The 24462-nt window shown below is 34.1% G+C and overlaps 1 long non-coding RNA gene across 2 annotated transcripts in view; it reads right to left on the reverse strand.

Annotated features, from left to right (window-relative positions):
- The window catches only part of LOC141375393 (uncharacterized), a 143971-nt gene that overhangs the window by 11070 nt on the left and 108439 nt on the right, over positions 1-24462 (reverse strand). The gene's annotated exons all lie outside the window — the stretch shown is intronic.

Here is a 24462-nt window from a genome sequence, read left to right on the forward strand (position 1 = left end):
TTACAAAACAAATATTTAACAATTTAACAATACCTTTAATAATATTATTATTATTATTATTATTATTATTATTAATAATAATAATAATAATAATAATAATAATAATAAATACAGTGATTTTAAAAGGATCATGTGACTCTGAAGAATGGAGTAATGAAGCTGAAATTTTATCTTTAAAATCCCTAGAATAAGCTACCTTTGAACAGTTATATTATAGTGCAATAATATTTCACTGTTTTACCATTTTTAATGTGTTATTGATTAAATAAATAATGAGCAGCAGAAGCTTATTTTAAAAAATGTAAAAATCCAACTGACCCCAAACTTTTGACCGGTAGTGTACTTTTCTGAGAAAAACAAATTTTACTAGCAAATAACAATTAAGTTCTTAACATTGTTGTTTATTCAACATTTGATGTTGAAGATTTACTTCTACATATATATTTAAGTTGCTTTTAATGACATTTTTAGCAGTGCAAATTATATGAGAGAAAACATTTTTAAGAATATATTTCTCATATTAAGAAAAATCTGTTTTTTTATGAATGTACGAAATAACAGAAAAAGGAGCTCATTACTGTACATAAACAACACAGCAGTACATCATTTCAAACTGCTGAAATGTCTATAAAATAGAGTTTGTTAAAGATTTCAGCATCATAATGTGTCAAAGCATAGATTTCACAATTTTAATTGTAATCATTTTATGGTTGTTAAAACAGCAATTTTGTTTGGTTGTGTACACATACACACAAAAACACTTATATACTCACTGACCTTAAACAAAGGAACAAGCACTGGTTAAAATGTATAATGTATGTGTGGATCTGGCAAAACATACACACTGACAGCCTTGGTTTATCTTGCTTCTTTGTTTTCTGTATGACTGTACAATATTCTTTACTGTAACTCTGGGAGGTACTGCATATTTTCATGACACCTGGTTACACCTCAGTCATGTAATCAAACTGAAACTATTTATTGTTTCCTGTATTCTTTATAATTAAATATTTATTTCTACACAACCTAGACGAGTTGTTTTATTCCTTATTAAGACCTAAACAGAATTATCGATGTAATTCAAAGAGAAATTCAGATTGACGCACGTTGCCCTCTACAGTCTAAAAGAGGGATACCGTTTGAAAGTGGGATTTACTGTAAGGTTGGGTTAAATTGCTTCACCAGGGTGTGTTTCTTTACGCATCCATTGAATGCTTGCAATGTCCTCATGCTACCATGGAAGGTTTGAGTGTACTTTGATCAAGTTTGGATTTCCAACCTGAGAGAGATAGATGATTTGTGTGTCTCTGTGTGTGTTCATTGGCCAGGTAAGTCACACTATACACTATACCACTAACTGCATACTTTTATATGGGCAAGCATTTTAACGTTTAATTTATAAAACGTATTAACTATTTTCATGCTATTGGTACTTAAATTTTAACATTTTACACTTATATTTAGTAGATGCATGCTTTTATCCAAAGTGAATTACAACTGAGGAGGCATTCAGTGATTTAACAAGAAGAGGCAATATATGCAAGAAATGCTAATTATCTAACGCAACTGTTAGTGCTCAGAGACTATTGTGCTATAGAGTAAGGAGAAGGGAATTTTTTTTTTTATAAAATAGAAGTGTTTTTCTAGAGATGGTTTGTCAAGCTCACTCAGTTCAAAGTAATTCTATGGGGCCCTAGTATTTTTGAAAAACAAACGAGCTGGATTAGCTTGCCCAGGTGTGTTTGACTGGGGTTGGACCTAAACTTTGCAGGACACCGGCCCTCCAGGACCGAGTTTGGGCACCCCGATGTGCAGTTTATTAGCTATTTATTGTGATTAGATTTTAATATTATAGTTTAAAAAAAAACATTTAAACTAATTTAATTCACAATCCATCAAACTAATCTTTTCACAATTTTTCATATGAATTGAGTAATCGGCAGCCGTTTCACTGTAAAATGTTATTTGAACAGGCCCTCAATCTCTTAACAAGCTCACAGCGCTCATCATCTGACAGCTGTTTCAGACAGACAGCAGGATTGTGGAGGAAGCTGCATTTAATTGTTTGCCGTATTTCTACTTTTTTCCCCCTAAATGTTCTGAAAATTGTCACTCTTGCACACTCTACCTGCTGAACCTCTAAATGCTGGTAGACTGGTGTCACTAAAATCTCTGTGATTGTGAACAACAGCCAGAAAAAAGTAAGCGGTCCATTTTAATTATCTTAAAAACAGAGGAGAAGCAGATCGGTTTGACTGTACCAGGGAAATACCTCACGTTCGTGGTGCTAAAACATTTTCTGTGGACACAAGAGAGTCTTTAAAAATCTCCAGTAACAACTAAAAACATTTGTTAGGCGTTTTTAACATTTTGCAATAGGAGAGTCTGAAAAGTCACTAAGTTGGCAACACTGACAGGCAGTGTCTTTGATCGAAACACACACCTTGAGCATGTGCAGAACAAATGGAACGTTCCATTATTCATGGGGGTTCCCGGTTTTGAAAAGAAGTAATAACATTAAAATCTAAACCGTTATAGACAGATTTTACGACATATGATAGAACATGTATAAAAGAGCTAAGTGAATGGCTTCTTGGCTTTGTTCTGAGGCCCCTAATTCCCCTGGGCCCTAAGTGGCTGCTTACCTTTCTTATTGGTGAAGTCCGCCCCTGTAGATATGAATTACTTTTTATAGGCGTGGCAGTGGCGCAGTAGGTAGTGCTGTCGCCTCAGAGCAAGAAGGTTGCTGGGTCGAACCTCGGTTCAGTTGGCGTTTCTGTGTGGAGTTTGCATGTTCTCCCTGCCTTCGTGTGGGTTTCCTCCGGGTGCTCCGGTTTCCCCCACAGTCCAAAGACATGTGGTACAGGTGAATTGGGTAGGCTAAATAGTCTGTAGTGTATGAGTGTGTGTGTGAATGTGTGTGAGGATGTTTTCCAGAGATGGGTTGCGGCGGGAAGGGCATCCACTGCGTAAAAACTTGCTGGATAAGTTGGCGGTTCATTCCACTGTGGCGATCCCGGAATAATAAAGGGACTAAGCCGACAAGAAAATTAATAAATACTTTTTATACTACTTTAATAGATTTTGATATAACATCATTTGCTACAAGATCTCTGTACCTATTTTAATATTGATACTTTATAATACATTTCATTAGATGCATACTAATATTTCATTACATACTAGTACTTATTTATGAGCTACTAGTAAAACCTACTAAAACCAGCACTGTAAAAATGTCTCTAAGACATAGACTGTAAAAGATAAGGACGTAGTATCCGTGACGTCACCCATATGTTTCTGAAGAATGCAAAAGAAGCTACAAGTAGACGTGACCAACCGTCGCCATTTTGTTCGTGTGTCATCGCACCGACCGGGGGATACCAAACAAGGGCAAGGAGATGGAACGTGAGCAAAGCTACAGACGCCTGCTAGCATTTTGCTTAGACAGACTTTACTTTGGGAGAAATGCTAAGTATTTTATTACCAGAGGTGGGTAGGAACGAGTTACATTTACTTCGTTACATTTACTTGAGTAAAATTATCGTGTAACGTGTACTTTTTGAATACATTTAAATATGTGTACTTTTACTCTTACTCAAGTAAATTATTAGAGAGAAATTATTACTCTTACATTATATTACTCTTAAATTATTACCCTACATTTGGCGGCGTTCCTCCGCTACTGTCAACTGATAATAAATATGATTCATAGGACTTGTTTGCAAATATTTCGAAGCGCCGCATTGGAGAGGTTGTGAGGTTGCTATAGAGACGTGGCTCCCGCTTTCGGTTAGAGCACGCGCTGTGCACGACTATGTTGGAATAATGGCTGAAGTTTGGGAAAATGTGTGAGTTTACACTGGTGTCCCGCTATGTCGCCAACTGCGGTTCCGAGAAAGATGGTCACGCTGTCTGTGCAATGAGTTTATCGAACCAGATTACCCGGCCTCAAGTTCAGCCCATGTTTTTACTCTAAGATGTCAACAAGAATAGTTTTATAATGCGATGCATGCATTGAACTTACATTGCAACATATACATGAATGACAGCTCCAACCTGAAAAACCAGGTCATGGTAAGTGTCAACATTATCCATATTTGAACCTTATTAATAGTAACTATATGCGATTACTATAGAAACTGCTGTTTGATGGAATAACTGATCAGCCCTGCAGGCCTGCACATATTAGTCATTCACACTGTTAACCATTAAAAACATAACATTTAATATTGTTATTATTATTATTATTATTATTATTATTAACTTAAATAAGATTTTATCAACACATTTCTACTATTTAAATAACTGCCGTGATGACAGTAAAGAATATTTTACTAGACATTTTTAGTGACATTTAAAGGCTTAACCAGATTAATTCGACAAGTTAGTGTATTAAGGCAAATCATTAATGATGGTTTGTTCTGTAAACAATCAAAACAAATAATGCTTAAGGGGGCTAATAATATTAACCCTGAAAATCGGTTTGAAAAATTAAAAACGGATTGTATTCTAGCTGATTTAAAAAAAGTAGACTTTCAGATAATAGGAGATACTGTGAAAAACTCCTTGTTCTGTTAAACATCTTTAAGGAAATATTTGAAAAATATTTATATAAAATTATATATATATACACAGTTCAAGTCAGAATTATTAGCCCCCCTTTGAATTTCTTTTCTTTTTTTTTTATATTACCCAAATTATGTTTAACCGAGCAAGGAAATGTTCACAGTATGTCTGATAATATTTTTTCTTCCAGAAAAAGCCTTATTTGTTTTATTTCGGCTAGAATAAAAGCAGTTTTACATTTTTCAAACACCATTTTAAGGACAAAATTATTAGTCTCTTTAAGCTATTTATTTATACGATAGTCTACAGAACAAACCATCGTTATACAATAACTTGCTTAATTACCCTAACCTGCCAAGTTAACCTAATTAACATAGTTAAGCCTTTAAATGACACTTTATAGATTTAAATGTCAGCTGTATAGAAGTGTCTTGAAAAATATCTAGTCAAATATTATTTACTGTCATGACAAAGATAAAATAGAGATGAGTTATTAAAACTGTTATTATTAGAAATGTATTGAAATTTTTTCTCTCTCCATTAAATGGAAATTGGGGAAAAAAGTAAACAGGGGACTAGTAATTCAGGGGGGCTAATGGTTCTGACTTCAACTATGTGTGTGTATGTACTGTATATATATATATATATATATATATATATATATATATATATATATATATATATATATATATATATATATATATAAAATAAATACCGGTAGAAGATTCTGATGGTATGATATCCTTGGATAAAAATATCACTGTATTATTATATTGTGATTACTGCTCTAAAATATATTCTTTTTAAATGTCTGGGTAAAAAACAAAAACTATTTTCCCCTTTCAACACAATATATTTTATTTTGAGAAACATTTACAATATTTTGTAACAGTAAACATGTCAGGCTGAATAATTTAAATGAATCATTGACTTCTGCTCTCTTCATTAGTTTCAAAAACACAGATATATTTAAATTTCGCAAGTACTTGTACATTACCTTGAGTATAGATTTTGGATGTTCTACCCACCTCTGTTTTTTATTACCTGCGACTCGTCATGTGGTCCGAACTCATGTGTTCGGACCACATGATTATTGACGGTGACCAACAAGAACTAGCTGTCACTCAAGAGGCCACGCCCTTAATTATGCATACTTAATGTAACCTGATATAAACGAAACGGATGTTATTAAAAAATCACCCCCTTCACAGTTATCATGAAGGGTAATATTAGCTATATAAGCCAAAATTGTTCTTTGTGCCAGGCTGTAAACACCTTTTTTCCTGCTGTAAAGTTGGCCATTTTAACAGTGGGCTCAACAGAAATTTAGATAAATTGCAATTTTAGTTACTTCTGTATTTGCTTCACTAGGGAGCGCGGGAGGTTGCCTCTTGATCTCAGTTAAGAGAAACTCACAAATCTTTGGAAGGTGACTTTTTAAGTTTTCTCTACTTTTGATTATTTGTTTTTAATCAGTTTTTGTATCACTCTATCATTTCACTGAGTCCTCCCCTTGGTCTCTTCCCAGCTAGCAAAATTGATGTGGCTCAAATCCGGCCAACTCCAGAATTCAACCAAATGAACCAGAACTGAACTGACTTTGCTTTCATTCTGGCCCAGGTCCAGGCCACACCAGACAGTTACATCTGGACCACATACTGAATGAAATGAAGGCTCTGGGGCGATCTGCTCCAGTTTGTCAGATCTGGGCCAGAAATAAGCCAAAGCAATACCACATATTAGCCAGTTTTCAACCAAATAAACAAGAACTGACCCTATTCTGGGCCACAGCTTGCTTTTATTCTGGATAAAATCTGAATAATGGATTAAACATTGGTAAACATCAGTGAAATATATTATTTTATTACAAGTTGTACAAAACTTCATTTTGTTTGCTGTAATGAACAAACTTTTCAAACAAAGTTCTTTACAGTTTTACAGCAGCCCAAAAGAAAATTTATATTAGGAGGTCCAGGGCTACGAGCCCAACTAAAGCAAACACTTTTTTCCATGATGCTGACTTTAGTCTATGTGGTCCACATTTGTTTTAAGATAACTGGGCCCCATTTGCCATATCTTCTCTGGGCCACTATAGGCATAAATCCACATTACTGTAGCTTAATTACTGTGCCGAATATTCGCCAAAAGTGGCCCACATATGTTTTAAGATAACTGTGCCACATTTTCCATATCTTCTTTGGGCCACTATAGGCTAACTGCTGCATTAGCCAGAGTTTACTACATGCTTCCTTATTCTGACTGATTACACTCACACCACCTGATGTCAAAGACTGATTACACAAATTATTTAAACAGCACACTCACTCATTCCTATGGCCGAGACTTGTTAACTGAAGTGACATTACAACACGTTATTCTTGTCTTGTTTTCCCGTGTTTTGACCATAGCCTTGTTTGCCTTTTTGTCCCTGTCTGCCGTCTGCCTTTCAACCTCTCGCCTGATACTTTTGACTACGATTCTGGAATGCCTTTAAACATCTGTTTGCACCTGTGTTGACCATTGCTTGCCTGACCATTCGAATAAACCTGCATGTGGATCCTCACCTCAGTTGTCTGTCACTTACCGTGTTACAACCACAGTGCATGCCTTGTGTACCTGTATGCTATACCATGGCATGTAGGCCTATTAAACATGTTTTTGTTTTACACACATTACCAGTGGTGTAAAGTAACAAATTACAAATATTGAAATAACTGTAATTGAGTAGGAATTGTAATTTACTAAGTACTTTTAAAAATGTGTACATTTACTTTCCCTTGAGTACATTTTTAATGCTGTATCTGTACATTTACCTACTCCACTACTTTCCTTCAACCTGCAGTCACTACTTTATTTTCTTGTCTATGGGGATTAGAAAAATCAGTCCTGTGATTCCTGTCCAATCAAATCGCACATAGAAGATAAATCGCATCATATGAACTACCTCAAGAAATGGGTGATTTATAATTGCAGCAAACAGTATGGAAGCATTAAAAGTGTCCGATAAGATCCAAAATCTTTTACACACATTGACCCAGAGACTGTTTAGATGCATGTCACTGATGAGAAGATGACGGATGTTTACTGTATGTTACAGCTTGTGGGGACGATACCACTATGACGTCTATCAGATGTTGGATTTTGATTGCCATACCTGACAAACAAAATGTCAGTATTTGGCATCAATATGACATTGGTTTAAGATGTTGGCTTTACGTTGAATTTTAGTCACTTTCTAACAACCTTTCTAACAACGATGTTGTCATTAGACATCAAAATAAAGTTGTCCTTAGACACCAACTAGACATTTAATTTTGGTCACCTGACATCAAAACCTAAATCTAACCTAATATTAAGTCATACGACATTGTGTGCCTGCTGGGCAATAACTAGATGCACTACAGAATGTTACGTTTACACACAAATTACATGTAAACACATCAGCTTTTAACAACGTAATACTCATATTTTGAGTAAAAATTACAACAGATGCTTTTACTCCTTGCACTACATTTTTAGGCAAGTAATGCTACTTTAAAATATGATTTATCAGTACCCTTTCTACAGCTACACTACAAAGTTGATGGTTATTTTGACAGTTAACATTTGATTCATTAGCGACTCATTCAATAATTCCTTCAGTGGCTTTACCTAATTGAACCTGTAGGTGTCACTGGCCACCAACGAGCTATATTTGTTTTCCTTAATTAAATTAAAGTAAAACAAAAAAAGTTCTAGAACTTAATACTGTAAGCAATATGATTTATGTAGCCAATTTAATATATTTATAAGGTTTAATCATCCCAGAAATGTAAAATTTGCTTCCATGTATTACATGTACAGTACATGTGTCGCATAATGACGCATTGGCAAATTTGGATTTGTTTACCAGAGAAGATGTGCCCACAAATACGTCATACAGTCTATAGTCGAGATACGAGATGCATGCTTAGAACTTCTATACCACTACATGTATTTTACATGTTTTTGTTGCACATTGCACAACTGATGGTTATTTTGACAGTTAACCTTTGATCTATTAGCGACTCTTTCAGTGATTTGTTCAGTGGCTTTTCTCAATGAAACCTGTAGGTGTCACTGGCCACTGGCCATTTTTTTCTATCATTTAGTTGAAGTAAAACAAAAAAAAAGTTTTGTTTACATTTTTTGATGGTTGAAAATGCATTTATAAGGATTTTAAAAGCTATAATTTTTTTTTGCATGACAAAATATAGATTTACAGAAACAATTACAAATTTGTAAGCTGTTTATACGACTTTATACAGCACATCTTTGAATTATAGAGCTTAACTCTTTGAGTACCCAGTTTTAAGATCCATTCATAGTTTAAAAGACCAACTTGTTTTTGATTAATGTGTGAATCTGGCGCTCTCCTCTGTGTGTTTTTCTGCATGTGTCTCACTTCCTCCCCCATCCTCTCTTTTTTGTCACATGGTTTACTGTGCACACACTCTGACTGATGCTGTTTGCTCAGCATTCTCTGTTTTGTTGGCAGAAGATGACAAATGTCAAAGCAAATTGTGAAAGGCAAACACACAGGCTGACAAAAGCACACATCCACACACATCTGACAGTATACTTTAGTGCCCCGTTAAGAAGGCCTTGTTGGAGGAGATTTAACTGCTCTTCTCACACTCACACTTTCAACTGTGAAATGAGAGCTTGAGATACGCTTGTTTGTTTTTGCACAAAAAGCTTTGAAACTGATCACAGCTGGATGCCATTTAAAAGAAACAAACCGATCCGAATTAAAATGGTGGAAATTCTTGATTGCAACCTCTGATAAATGAGGGCAATTATTTGTGGATCCAGGACCAATCTGATTTCTGAGGTTTGTAATTCAAAATGGTATCAGCAGGGGGCAGCACAGGACAATGTTTGTTCTCCTGTTTTAAACAGTCACCAACTAAACATAAAATTGTTGCATTTATGTACAGTTGAAGTCAGAATTTTTAAGCCCCCCGAATTATTAGCGCCCCTGTTTATTTTATCCCCAATTTCTGTTTAATGGAGAGAAGATTTTTTTCAACACATTTCTATAATATTTTTAATAACTCATTTCTAATAACTGATTTATTTTATCTTTGCCATGCTGTCTGTAAATAATATTTGACTAGATATTTTCAAGACACTTCTATACAGCTTAAAGTGACATTTAAAGGCTTAACTAGGTTAATTAGGTAAACTAGGCAGGTTAGGGTAATTAGGCAAGTTATTGTATAACAACGCTTTGTTCTGTAGACTATCAAAACAAAATATTACTTTAAAAGGCTATTAATTTTGACCTTAAAAAATTAAAAACGGCTTTTATTCTAGTCAAAATAAAATAAACAAGACTTTCTCCAAAGAAAAAAAACATTATCAGACATACTGTGAAAATGTCCTTGCTCTGTAAAACATCATTTGTGAAATATTTCAAATAATAATAATAAAAATCAATGGGGGGCTAATAATTCTGACTTTAAATGTAGTTATTTTATTGTTAATGAATAAAATATAATATTATGAAACAAATTCTAGTATTATAATATATTTTTTTTAATGTTATTAAACTTTCAAAAGCAAAATTGTCCAGACATTTAAATTCTGAAGAATGTCAACAAAATGTTTTTGTTTTAGCTTAAGAGCAGTTAAGAAATCAATATTTAGTAGAAAAAATTATTTCAATCTAATCAACAAATGAAAAGACTTCTTGTTTTGACTAATTGTCATTTTCATGTATCATGTGACATTAAAGTTGGTAATGATGTTGAAATTCAGCTTACAATTTTAGTACCCACAAGACATTCACACAAAAAACTTTCAAAAATTAAATAATATTCAGTGTTGGACAAAAAATAAGATTATAATATATTATTTGATGTTTGTTTTATTTCCCCAACACAGTATTTCACAATATTTCTGTTTTTACTGTACTTCACATAAATATACACAGTAAAAACTCTGTTAATTAACCGTTTTTGTGTTTTCTGTTTGTTTGTGGTTGCTCCATCGACTTTTGATTTGGAAATGTATCTCTACAGTTCCATAATGGTCCCATAATGCATAAAACATGAATCACAAAAAAAGAAAAACTGCTATTTTACGGACAGTCTTTTTAGCCTTGAGAAGCAAAAGAGACTACTTTCAAAACATTAAAAAAAGATAATGTTTTCAAAGTTTTTATTGCCAGCCTGCATATTATATATTATGTAATATACATAGACAGACAGATTGATATTTCCCTTTCCCATACTAATAGGTGGCAAATATCCCAATTCATCTTCAAAGTCCATATTCATGACATGCAGGAAGCGACATCCTGTCATGTTTGATCAGGGAACAGGGAAACAGCTGTCAGTTCCTCCTCAGCTCCACAGTCTCACTGTTCCAAGACCTCCTTGTAATAATATTGACCTTCCCTGTACTGTTTACTCAGGCTGCCTTTAAACACAGCAGCAGCAAATATCACACCGGGCCGCCGCGCCATTTCACTCTCACGCTTGCTAATTACTGCCTAAATACCCTCTTATCTCCCTGCGCTGCCTGTTTGTGTTAGTGCACGACACACACATTTGGCCACTTCAACATCCACTGAAGCATTGTGATAAATATGACTGATTGGCTCTTCTGTGTCTGCCAGCTGGGTGTTTCATTTCTCGTGTTTTTGAGGGGTTTAGCAAGTGAATTGGGAGACGACCGACAAATGATGTGCTAGATGAAATTTCAAAAACAACAACTGTAATGAAGCTGCTAATAACAGGCCTATGCCTCATCTATTACCCCTAAGGTAAAAACAGCAACATATATTTCAAAATACACAAATAACAGCCCCAAAAAATGTTTGCTAAACATAAATTTTAAGAAAATATATTTACATAAATACAGTTTTTACAGCCACATTTCTTGGACATTTTTGAATATTTATGAAAAAAAGTTCTAAATATATTTAAAAGCACTGTATTTGCCTAAAAATACATTAACATAACATGGGAAGGAAGTTTTAATTTGATGAATAAAATATGTGAAGCAAGGAACATATTTATTTATTTATTAAAATCTCTTCTTGAATTCTAATGGACAAAACTAAAAAATTTTGAAATGAATTTTCATTAGAATTTTGTTCGGAAAAAACGTCCATAAATATACATAACAGTTCAATACAAATGAACCGTCCACATTCGCTAAGAGTTTTTTTTTTTTCTCGTAGAGCGAACTAGGTAAATGTGAGATGAAAATTCAAATTAAAAGTCTTTCTGCAGCTGTGCAGAAAAAAGACAATTTACAAATGAATAATTTTGTTGTTGTTGTTGTTAATAATATAAAGAATAATGTTATTATTGGTGTTATTATTATTTTTGTTGTTGTTGTTAGGATTAGAAATACTGAAACCTTTATTTTTTCAAGTGTGGATGTCTGAGATTAACTCAAAGTAACACGTTGGCAGAAGATATTTTGGGTTGCAAAATTTTGCTAACAAAACTAAGCTTTTTAACTTAATGAAGAAAATTTTGATTTAGGTTATGTAAATATGTTAAATGTAGTTATACAGACATTTTTGTCTGTATAAGATTTTTTGCCAAACTAAGAAGATTTTTGCCAAACTAACAAAAAAAAAAAAAGTAATTTCAACTTTTTTTCAAGCTGTATTTTTTACAGGGTAATTTTAAGCCTTACACTATTTTTAGGAATTATTTGAAAAACATTTTAGCCAGAAATGGGTTATTAAATGCTAACAACGAGTATGTTTTATTTATTTTATTTGTTTGTTTAATTAAAAGGGACAATACACCAAACACTGTTATACAAAGACAATTAATGTTAGTACATAGGGCATATAGCATAAAGCTAATTTGCAGCCCTCGTCTCTGGTTAGGCTTTACATAATAAAAATAAAAAAATCAACAAATAAAAAACATTCTAATAATACAATAGACATGTACTGTGCATTGTAACATAAGGTGGACACTGACAAAGGAAGTGCATATCCAAATGCAGGTTTATTAAACAGAGATGGTCTGGCAAGCAACGGTCAACACAGGGGCAAACAGATGTATACATGCATTCCAGGGTCGTGGTCATGCAACAGGCAGATGATCAAAAGGCTGGAGGCAGACAACACAAATAAACAAACAAAACAAAGCTAGGGTCAAACACAGCCAGGCAAGGCAAGGCAAGACAAGGCATATGCGTCATAATGTTTAAGCGTAATCAGTTCAACAAGACTCAGCAATAATGTGTGTGTGTGTGTGTGTGCTGTCTTTATAGCCCGTTTGATTCATTCTGAATAGCTTCAGCTGTGTGTTTGCAATCAAAAGTAAACCAGAACAGGTGTCAGAGTACAGGTAGTTCTCCAGCGTTCAGTGTGTTTATCAGCAATCTGCAGCTACTAGATCGCTGGTGATCATAACACATTTACAGAGCCACAAATGTAAGTCAATCTACATACTAAACCAAAATGTAGACCTGACCAATCTGAAATGAATCATACTGATTTCAGCCATTGTTTCAGCTTTTCAGAAAGAACTGGGTGTTCTGATTGTAACTTTAAATCAACAGGATTGGCATTTGATCAATTAATTGGAGTTTAAGTGACCCTGTTTCTTGTTAGCGATCAGGTCATTAGCATTCCAGCAGACTGTACGTTGGATTGTGTCCATAATAGATTGGGTTTGGTGGTGTTTGTTTAGCCCTTAGCTCACTATACTCATCTCAAAGCCTTCGACTCAGCAGTGATAGAAAATATATCCCGGTCTCTTCCCTTTCCTCATTCTGTTTCTCCTAATTACACAGCATGTGTTTGTACAGCCGGCATGATGTTTTCCAAGTACACAAGCAGGTTTTGAAGCTTTTGTTGGCCTGACTTGTTTCCTGTCTCCTCATTCAGGGCCTGCTTTCACCTGTTAAATAGAACACGTCCCATGAGTGATGGGTGCAATGATTCACTCTCAGGCACTGTCAGAAAGACGGTCACAGCTGCGGACACCAGACACCAGAAACAGAGCGGCTCTGTGTGTGTGTCTGTGTGACATTGGTTACAAAAATGACTGCAGTGTTGATGATTCACTGACAAACAGTAATCATCAACCTTTTCAATCCCTTTGTCCACAACAAAATTCAAACCATTCATAATATTTCTTGCTTATTTTGTGATTTACTGGATTAAATTAAGGGTAATAATTTGAGGGTCCCCTTTTGTCATTCTGTTTATCATAAGTATATTTCAAGAGTTCACACTTAGATATTGTTTGAAAAATGTTAGCAGGTTTGGCATGCTGGCCCGGGAGAGAACCCTGAGCTCGGAGAAAGTAGAGCCCAGGGCTCCCGAATGGTCGATAGAGCATGTAAGGGGAGTACAAGATCAGGTGGTTCTCGAGAGCTCCCTGTGGTAAAGGAGGAAAGGAGGAGAAGAGGGTGGAAGGGGGCTTTCTTCAGAAAACGAAGGTAAGGGAGTAGTTCTAGATAGGTTACTAATAGTGAGGTTGGATTAATCTGATTGGCCAACCAATGATTGTAAATGGGTGACCAGCTGCAGTCAATCGTATCATGTGGTCCTCTCGAAATTAGTTTGTGAATCTTCACTAGTTATATCAACTAGCAGTCATTAGAATTTTTCAGTATTACTATTTTGATGGTCTACAACAGACAGTTACTTGCATGACATTCAGTTGCAAAGTAACTTACAGTCCAAAGGGGACTATCAGAACAAAGTCTAACAACATTTCAGATATACAATATTTTCACTGTTTCTAGCTTGTAAATCTTTTTTTTCCACAATGTTTTTTCTGTCATTTCAATGAGTTTCCATTTCTAAAAAACTACACTACGCTACACTATTTTGTACTACACAACATTATACTACATTTGATAAAATGGAATAGGAATTTGTTTATTGTATATTTGTAAATTGTCAGTTGATTTACAAAGATAAGCATGTGTGTGTTTACTGTGGGGGAGTTCAACTGTAGGGCAATCAATTAAGATGCTGAGCTGGTGACTTAAAAAAAGCAAAATAATGATTTTAGCTTATTATAATGCTTGCCTTGTCTTATTTGAAGCCATCCTTATGCACCCTTGAACGTTGAGGTCCCATATTATGGTGTGGTTCCTGTAGCTAAACATTAAAGCAAACAAGCAGGGTCAAGGGTACGATTCCCAAGGTATGCATTAAGGCCATCGCTTGGATAAAACTCAAGCAGCTCGAACAAAATTATATTGAAAATGTGATAATGTAAAAGTAAATATTTTACTAAATTGTACTAAAAAGGGTTTACGAGGGTAATCTATTTTAAATGCAATATATAGGCATGTATATAATATAATATAATATAATATAATATAATATAATATAATATAATATAATATAATATAAGTAATAAAATATAATATAATATAATATAATATAATATAATATAAGTAATAAAATATAATATAATATAATATAATATAATATAATATAATATAATATAATATAATATAATATATTATAATATAATATAATATAGTATAAATTAATTTCATATCATTTAAAATAATTTCATATAATATAATATAAATAATATAATATAAAAACATAATATATTTATAATATAATATAATATAATATAATATAATATAATATAATATAATATAATATAATATAATATAATATAATATAATATAATATAATATAATATAATATATATATTGTAGTTATTAATTAGTTATGTTAATTAGAGCCAGAGGTTGTATGACTGTGTATTTATAGAGTATATTACCTCGGCAGCATTATAACCCACATTAATAAATTTTGGTCAAACCCCAGTCCTGTTTTTAATCTCTGAGCTGCAGAAATCTGACTGACTGCCTGCCTGTTCTGACTCCGCTGTTTATCTTCACCCCAATCACAGGCAGCTGTGACTATTTAGCGGGCAGGAAACCACCAAAAGCAGATAATTTTCCATTTATAACTTCTGGTTCCCTCTGTTTATTTTCTCGCTGAGTGAGCCAATGCTGGCTGCTCCATTAGCTGGCATGTGTTGACCAGGGGCCGTTGTGTGCCGTCCTCAGTGTTGATTGCTGGATATTGAATATCCTTGAGGTAATATCAGCCAGGCCTCACTTTCTTTCCATAGTCATTTATCTAGCCAGGCAAACCACATGTCTTATTTTGACCACCTCTGAAAGAGTTTGCTTTAAGTGGCTTGTAAAAAGAAAAAAAAAAAGAAATGGGGAAAAGCATGAAAACTTTGGGGTTTTAGAGGCTAACCATAATAGGGCAAACCACCAAGTATAGCAATTAGCTAGCAATGCTACTGTCAGAGCAACAGAGAGAGCGACGCAGAAACCAGACGCAGACCTCACAGAGAAGCAAAGCACTGTGGGACACTCACAGGAAAGGCTAAATTACATGAAAAACATAAATCGGAAGACTGTTTAAGCATAGAGCATATCTAAGAGCTGCCTAGCATGACAGCTGAAAGAAAAAATGAACGTGAGAGGTTAATATAGCAAAAGTGCACAGTCAAACGAGATGACATGTTAAAAATGTATAACAGTCTCCTCAGTGATGGAAGAATCATTACGTGACCACAACTGAACAGAAAACATGTGAGACGATTGTCATTCTTGATGATTAGTCACTGTGGTATTCAATAAATCAGACCTCTATGCAGCAGGCTGAAATGTTTCCTTCTCCATGGAGAATATTAAAGAGTTATTAAATTAATATTTGATTAGTGGCGCATGTTATTGTGGAGGACAGATTTGCAGTGAATGAAGCTGTTAGGCTTCACTAAGCCAATTTATGAAGGTCACCCAGAATCTTGAACCTTAAAACTTGTTTTTTTTATTTACAAAATTAAAATGAGCATTTACTTGCCATGAAATCTTATTTTATATGACTTTTTTTGTTTTACTTTATCTCCAGACACTAGGTCCACTGGCAACAGAAAACAAACAGAAATATACAAAACCTAAAAATATACATTAAAAAAGATGCCAATACTTCCTTAAAGGTGGCTGCAGCTTATGGAGACTCTCTTTTTTAAAATTAAACCACAAAGGATCTGTATATATAAAGCTAAATAAACATTGCATAGAAGTAAGCAACATTCTGAATACAATCACATTTCATCAGAATATAAAGACTTATCTTTGGACAAACTCTTAACTAAGCTTTTTTTTTTTTTTTTTACAGTGGTAAATAATCTAGGTTAATGTTAACTTATACATGTACTATCATAAATAATTCATAATAATCCATAATACATTAATTTATGCAACTTGAAATGTTAATAAATCAGTATGTAGAAATTTAGTGTTATCATGTCTTAACCATGTTGTTACCGCATATGTTACTTTTTACTTATTAAAAACATTTATATATGAAAATATAATTATATTCCTTTAAACATAACTCCCAATTGTTCAGAAACAATGAAAATGTATATTTATTTATATTCACACCAAAACAACAAATACTTTGACCAAAAAACAAACAACAAAGATTTTTTCAACACATTTCTAATCATACTAGCTAATAATATAATAATAGCTAATAGCTCATTTCTAATTACTGATTTCTTTATCATGATGACGGTACATACATTTTACTAGATATATTATACCAGTATTCAGCTTAAAGTGTAATTTAAAGGCTTAACTAGGTTAATTAGACAAGTTAAGCTATTTAGGCAAATCATTGTACAATGATGGTTTGTTTTGTAGACCAGTCCCAAAGTGGGGGTTGGGACCCCCTGAGTGGTCCCAGGACAATGACCGTGGTCCCTTGATGATTTCCAAAAGTCAAATAAATTTTATTAAACTACTAGAATTACTATATCTTATCCATAATGACAGAAGATAAAAGTAGAAGTTAATAGTCATTTAAAAAAAAAACAACATCATGCAAATGAAAAGCCATCACCATTTAAATTTTTTTTTCATAGGATTGATGTGTTTACGTTAGATTAACAACACAGCAATAGTGTCAACTGCAGCAGATTGATTTTATAGCACCAGGTTAAACTTTCTGACACCAATTAAAAACATTACTAAGTAAATACAGGCCACAACTGAACATTGAAAATGATCTCAGAGTAGCGGTCTCCAAAATTAAACCAAGAATAGACCTGTGCTGAAAACATTGTGTCCACCAGTCTCTATATTTGAGGTCAATATTAAATAAACAAATTAATAAATAACTATAAATTTATATGATTGTTAGACTGTTGCACATTTTTGTGATGACAATATGCTCGTTTTTATATAGGCCTATTGTTGAGCGCGCAACATTTGTGTATATATATATCCACTTCCAAGAAATGTGGGGGTTGCGAGTCACTGGCATTGTTATTTTGGGGGTCGCAGGCTGAAAAGTTTGGAAACCCCTGCTGTAGACAATCGAGAGAAAAAATATTACGTAAGGTGGATAATAATACTAATATTGACTTTAAAATAGTTTTAAAAAGCTGCTTTTATTCTAGCTTAAATAAAACAAATGAAACTTTCTCCAGAAGACAAAAAAAATTAGGAAATACTGTGAGAAAAATCCTTGCTCTGTTGCACATCATTTGAGAAATATTTGAAAAGGAAAAGAAAATTCACAGAAGGGCTAATAATTTTTCAACTGTATATGTCAGTTTTACAGCATTTTTTTAATCAGTTGTACGCCAGCTCCTACAGTACATTTAATAAAATCTGTCTAATGGACACACTGTAATACAGGTATGAAGAGTGTCAGGGTTCTGGATGTGAAAGACCTTACACTGGGCCTGCAGGACAGGCTGCGTTGTGGGAGGAAACTCACTGATCCAGGGCTGAAATTCAGCCTCCTCTATCCAAGAGTATGCCAACAGTATAAACACTTAATCCAGCGTGAGATTTTCAGGCCCGATGGGTCAACAGTTTAGCTCTTTATCCCCCCTCCACCCAACCATCTTGTTATAAACAAAGTCGGCTTTCAGTTACTCCTGTGAAATTGTTTTATAGGGTACATGCATGATTGAATATTCATTATGTTAAACTAGGCACTTTCTTTGTATATAAATCCATATTAGATTTCGCTGGCAGGCTGCCTAAACCACATGAGATGGATTCTTTTCATAAAAAAGCCCAAACTCCTTAGCAGCTCTTTTCTTCACGGTTTATTTGTTTTTCTTCTGATGTAAATGACGACTTGTTGATATTTTCCTGCCCAACCTCTCTGCCTCCCCTCTGTTTTCTTCCTCCTCTCGCTCTGTTTCTTGGCCTAGGAACACATGGGTCCTTTCAGAGAGGGGAAATGTCAGAATTTGTGGTAGGCATGGGAAAAATAAACAATCGTGCCGGTCCGTTCGGCCTGTACTTCATGTGTGGGGGGAAAAGAGAGCCAGTAGTTTTTTTCAACCAGAGGCCAGCTTCCTTGAAAATATTTATACATTATTTTTCCTTGTCGGCAAGCAAAATTTACCTCGGGATTGAGAAGCTCACCCCTAATACCACAGGGAAAATAAACCCCGTCCGCCTGAGCTGCAGTTTATTTGACGAGAAACAGCAGCGTATTCAGGCCTGTTTTCCCTCAGAAGACACATTTAAAAAGCGTGTTAAAATATCATACAGATGTGTCCCAAAACACACAGTGATTTCTAAAGCAGGTGGATATCACATCTTTCAGTGGAAACCACAACAACCTCGCTGTACTGCCAAAGTTTAAATATTCGACATGTGTTTTCTATTGGAGCGTGTTCGTCAATGTGCGCTCCAGCACTGCATCATGACATTCGTTGTCCTGGCGCAACTGCAAGGTCAGGCTGATTTCAGACCTGCTGAAGTGTGAGGAACAAACCGGATTCCTCTCTGGACACCACGAATCAGAGGAGAAACAGTATTGAGGGAAAAAAAACCTCAATGAGATCATTTAAGCATCCCTGTGGGACTCATTCTGAACATTTTTAATTTACAATTGTGAGTGATCGTTTTCCGACTCTAGTCTTCAGAAATAGCATGAAGGTTTGTTTCACAAGTTTTTAAGAAATGTTTAAGTTCTCCAGCAGGCCCTGGTAAAGTCCCTGTCAGAATGCAGTTATTCACATCACTGGTTTTGAGCTGGCAGTTCAGTAGACCACACACTCTGTCTAAGAGAAAGAGATCACATGACCCATGGACCAACCGCAGTCACAGACACTCACAAACATGTGGGCAAATGAGAGGCAGGCCGACAAAGAATGAAAGCAAGGTCAGTAGTCTAAACATCTCAATTTTTTTGTTGCTTTCTTTTTGATTTTGTCAATACAAGATTGCAGAAAGCATCAACGCCTTCAATGAAGGAAAGAGTTACTTATATTTCTTATTAAATAATTTTGATAAATGCGGACAGAGGAAAATCTAAGTATGTTACTGTACCTTCCACTCCTAAAAATGAAGGCGTCCGAAAGTATAACAATTAAAAAATGGTTTTCACAAAGGGAAGCACATTCACTCCTCAAACAATATACTGTACGAGTGTAGCTACGTAGTTACCTATAATAATTTGTTTAAATGCATACAGTACAGAGATGTGTGCATATCACATTATATTGTAGATGGGTAAAATATGGCTGATGTTTGGATATTTCGTTTTACTATATTACAGTGCTCAGCATATACGAGTACACCCCTTACAAATCTCTTGTTTAAATTAATATGTTCTATAAAAAGCTTTACAATATTATATATGTGCATATACATTAGATTAGTCAGTACTAAAGCCAAATCTAAAGCTTATCTAACAAAATATTTACAATGACAGTCCAAAAATCAGTAGCTCATATTCATGTTAGGGACAAATTATTATTATTATTATTATTATTATTTAAAAAAAATCTCTCTCTCTCTCTCGTTCTCTGCTTTACTGACCACATGACAAGCATCTTTAGCTGCATTTCTACCACACTGATCTCCATTTAGACATGTTAGTGTGTGGTTGCTTAAGTGTGCATGTGACTGTAGGTAAAACTCATTTGGCTCATTAAGTTTCCCTTTTCAAACCATTGAACACAATCTTCAGAACAAGGTCACAAGACTGTAGGTTGTATACAGTCAATTGAACTCCATGAATGCAGCTTTCACCTAATGTGCTTACTCAATAAAACTCTCACACTGTAGACATGTCTTAGAACAGTCAAATTGGCTTTAATTAATCTCAATCAATAGATGTTTTCATTTACCTTGATGCCATTATATACAGTAGACCACAAGTCGAGTCAAGTCACCTTTCTTTTTTACAGCGTGAACCATCTTTAGACTATAAAACATAAAGGAAACAGTAATACACAGCTAATCTTTCATAACCTTAACATTTTCTTTGCTTCGGGTCTTCAAAAATTATGCTAAACTCTCAAAAATAATTTCCCCACCCCCCAAAAAAGAGCTTTAGCAGTAATGCCAGAAGAACATTTTGGGTTCTGTATAATCTATCAAAAGAACATTGTTTTTAAAAAACTAATGCTTTTTGTGTACAGAATATTTAAAGAATCTTATATTTAATATTCCAAACTCTAATAAGGTTACCCTAATAAATAATTTTAGATATACAGCCTGTATTTTTAAGAGTGTATTGAATCCATTGCTGCTTTTGGTCCTCAATGGAAAATGGTGATGTTTTCCACCAGCAGAGGCCAAGTGTCCAAGATAACTAGTCTGACCCTTGAGGTGTGACACAATTTAGCTCTGTTGAATTGGACAAATGCAGACATTTTGACAATTTGAACAGTAAGCAATCACCACATAAGATAATTGCCTTCTATGCAGCATAATTAGCCTTGGGAGCAGAAGCTATTCAAGCTTATTAAGTGATTAAATGAACTCAGGTAAAGCTCAACTTGTTTCCTCAGAACTAAATACATGAGCACGTGTCTTTGAGTAGCAGACAAATTCTGGCAATTATTGGAGTTAAAGCACGTTTCATTTGAAGCCATTAAATTACAGTGTGCGCAATACAATTAAACTCGCTGGCGAAACATCACCTTTCTGCTTGAATTCACAATGTTAATTAGCTAGCGCTTGGATTTTAAAAAATGAATTATTTCTCCGCTTTATCTAAGATGTGGGCGAGTGAGTATTATGGGATGGTTTGTGCAACATGAGGGGACTGGATTTGGCTCAGGAAAAACTGACACGAGTTCAGAATAAAATTTTGCACACAATAGGATTACTGCAGTTAACTAAAATTAAAATCGCAAAACTAAGATCATCGTTGCAACCTGAAATCTCGTAAAAGAAACATAAACTGAAATTACAGCATATCCAGATTTCCTTCAGTTAGTTGATAAAGATATAATTTTCATTTTATTTTGGTTTAACTTGACACTAAATAAAAAAATAATAATAATAATAAAAAATGGAGATATATAAAACTAATAGACAAAAAATTAACAAAATAGTTATTCATTTTTGAATAAATTTAATTAGTATAATTAGTAATATTCTAATTCAAAATAGACGTAGAAAATGTATTACGTGACCATGAATTTAATTAGGGGTGTCACTCATCGGTGAACAGCACCAAATCGTTAGAGCCCATAGCAGCCTTTACTTTTGAGCATGTGACCAATAGGGGTATAAAGCCGCCTTTCCACTGCACACGACAAATGACAACCGACAGACCAGAAATCATTCATTTCCAATAGAGAGTAGTCTGGGAGCTGCTTGGAGTTCCGATCATCTCCATATTCGGAAAATTCTCTGATCTGATCTGAGCTGCGCATATGTTCAAATATTTGAACTCCTGCGACTAGACCTTATGCGACCGGCCGACAAGATGTGATGTATTTCAGTGTTCCCCAAGCAGGTCCATGTGCATGAGATGAGTAGTAGTTTTTTTTTATTATTATTTTTTGAATCAGAAAACAGTCTATATATATATATATATATATATATATATATATATATATATATATATATATATATATATATATATATATATATAAAAAACATTTCTATTCATAAATGAAAAAAATAAAAAATAAAATTATATATATATATATATTATATATATATATATATTATATATATATATATATATATATATATATATATATATATATATATATATATATATATATATATATATATATATATATATATATATATATATATATATATATATATATATATATTGTTTCCACATTGCCTTCAAAAAGATTAGCAGTCTATGAGTTTCAAGTATTCATTCATTCAACCATGGTAAATGCACGGAGAATAAAGTTTTTGCACTCCTTTATTTCAGACACCACGAGAATCATCTCTCCCAGAGTGCATGACAAAACTAAAAACTGTACTGTTTGTTAAATAAATTAAAAAAGGGCAAGTATCATTAAAGTTTTTTCATATATCTGACTGAATTAAAAGACAAAATTGTATTACAAATAACATATAACCATAAATATATTGGTAAATTATACTTTTATAATATAAAGGATTATTTTGCGGTGAAGTAATATAAAAAATGTTGCATGTAAAACATCGTCAGTGCACTGAGATATCGAATTGAACTGAATTGACGACATGATAATCGTAAATGAACCAAACCGTGAGACCAGTGTAGATTCACACCTCTAAACGCAATACATATATCTATAGCACTCAAAAGAAATAATATTTAATGTTGGTTCAAATTACTGAAATGAGCTGAAACAACACAACTCTTGAGTTTTTTTTTTTGAAGGGTCAACTTAATTGTTTTATGTTCAATCAACTAAAATTTGTAAAACTTAGTAAGTTAACTTAATTCTTTTTATGCTGCATCAACACAAATCAATCGTGTGGAAGCGAGCTTTTCTACAGTATACATACACTGTATTAAGAGCAATGGATTTATTAATTTAATTATTTTATCACAGTTCACAGAATTGAAATGCTTTTCTAAACATACTGTAAAGTCTGCGCTTTGGCTGGGTGTCTGTGCAGTAGTGTGTATTTTGGAGGTTGCGTGAGAGCATGTGGGTTCAGTGTTTATCAGGGTGGTTCACAGTGGGTTACCCGCTGTCAGGCCTGACCTTTGAGTAGCCAGCTATCATCCATCGGCATCTTAACTTTCACTGTGGACTCAAACACTCGCAGGAGAGCAGTCGCTGACATTAAAACTCAATTAGGGTCCCACGCACTAAATAATGCAACAGGAAAGTGCATTACCCACACACTTAGTGCCCACAGCCCTACATCTCAATATGTCAAAAGCTCCCAGAAAGCCAGTGTATTTGCATATGTGTGAGTGAGTACATGAGCATGTACAGACAGGATAGAGGAACTTTAGACACTGGTGAGCTCTCGCAATTAGATGATTGTATTTTAACAGAGAGAAAACGCTGGAAGATAAATGCAACAAGGGTATCACAGTGGTGCAGTGAGTAGCATGATTACCTCACTGGGTCAGTTGGCATTTCTGTGTGGTGTTTGCATGTTCTCATAGCGTTCGCATGGGTTTCCTCCATGTGCTCCGGTTTCCCCCACAGTCCAAAGACACAAAGACACGCTATAGGTAAATTGAATAAGCTAAAATTGGCCAAGGTCTATGTGTGTAAATGCAAGCATGTAAGGGTATCTGCCATGTAGAACATATGCTGAATAAGTTGGCGGTTCATTCCGCTGTGACGACCCCTGAATAATGGGACTAAGCTGAAAAGAAATTAATGAATAATTGAATAAACACACGAAATCACTATATTTATATGGCATGCATTATTCCGATCACTAACGCTAACGCATTTTGAGTTACATCCCACAGTTACTACAAGCGCTATGCTTAAGCTACTCTATTTTATGTTTATATTAACACTTTACACATAAACAGTTTGTATAGATTTTTGGTTAATGTAAGAGTAAGAAATATTTTTGTGTTTTATTCTGTAAACTATTGATAACATTTCTTCCCAATTTAAAATAAAAAGGTAAATT

Source organism: Danio rerio, chromosome 7 (genome assembly GCF_049306965.1).
Source record: "Danio rerio strain Tuebingen ecotype United States chromosome 7, GRCz12tu, whole genome shotgun sequence".
Lineage (NCBI taxonomy): Eukaryota > Metazoa > Chordata > Actinopteri > Cypriniformes > Danionidae > Danio > Danio rerio.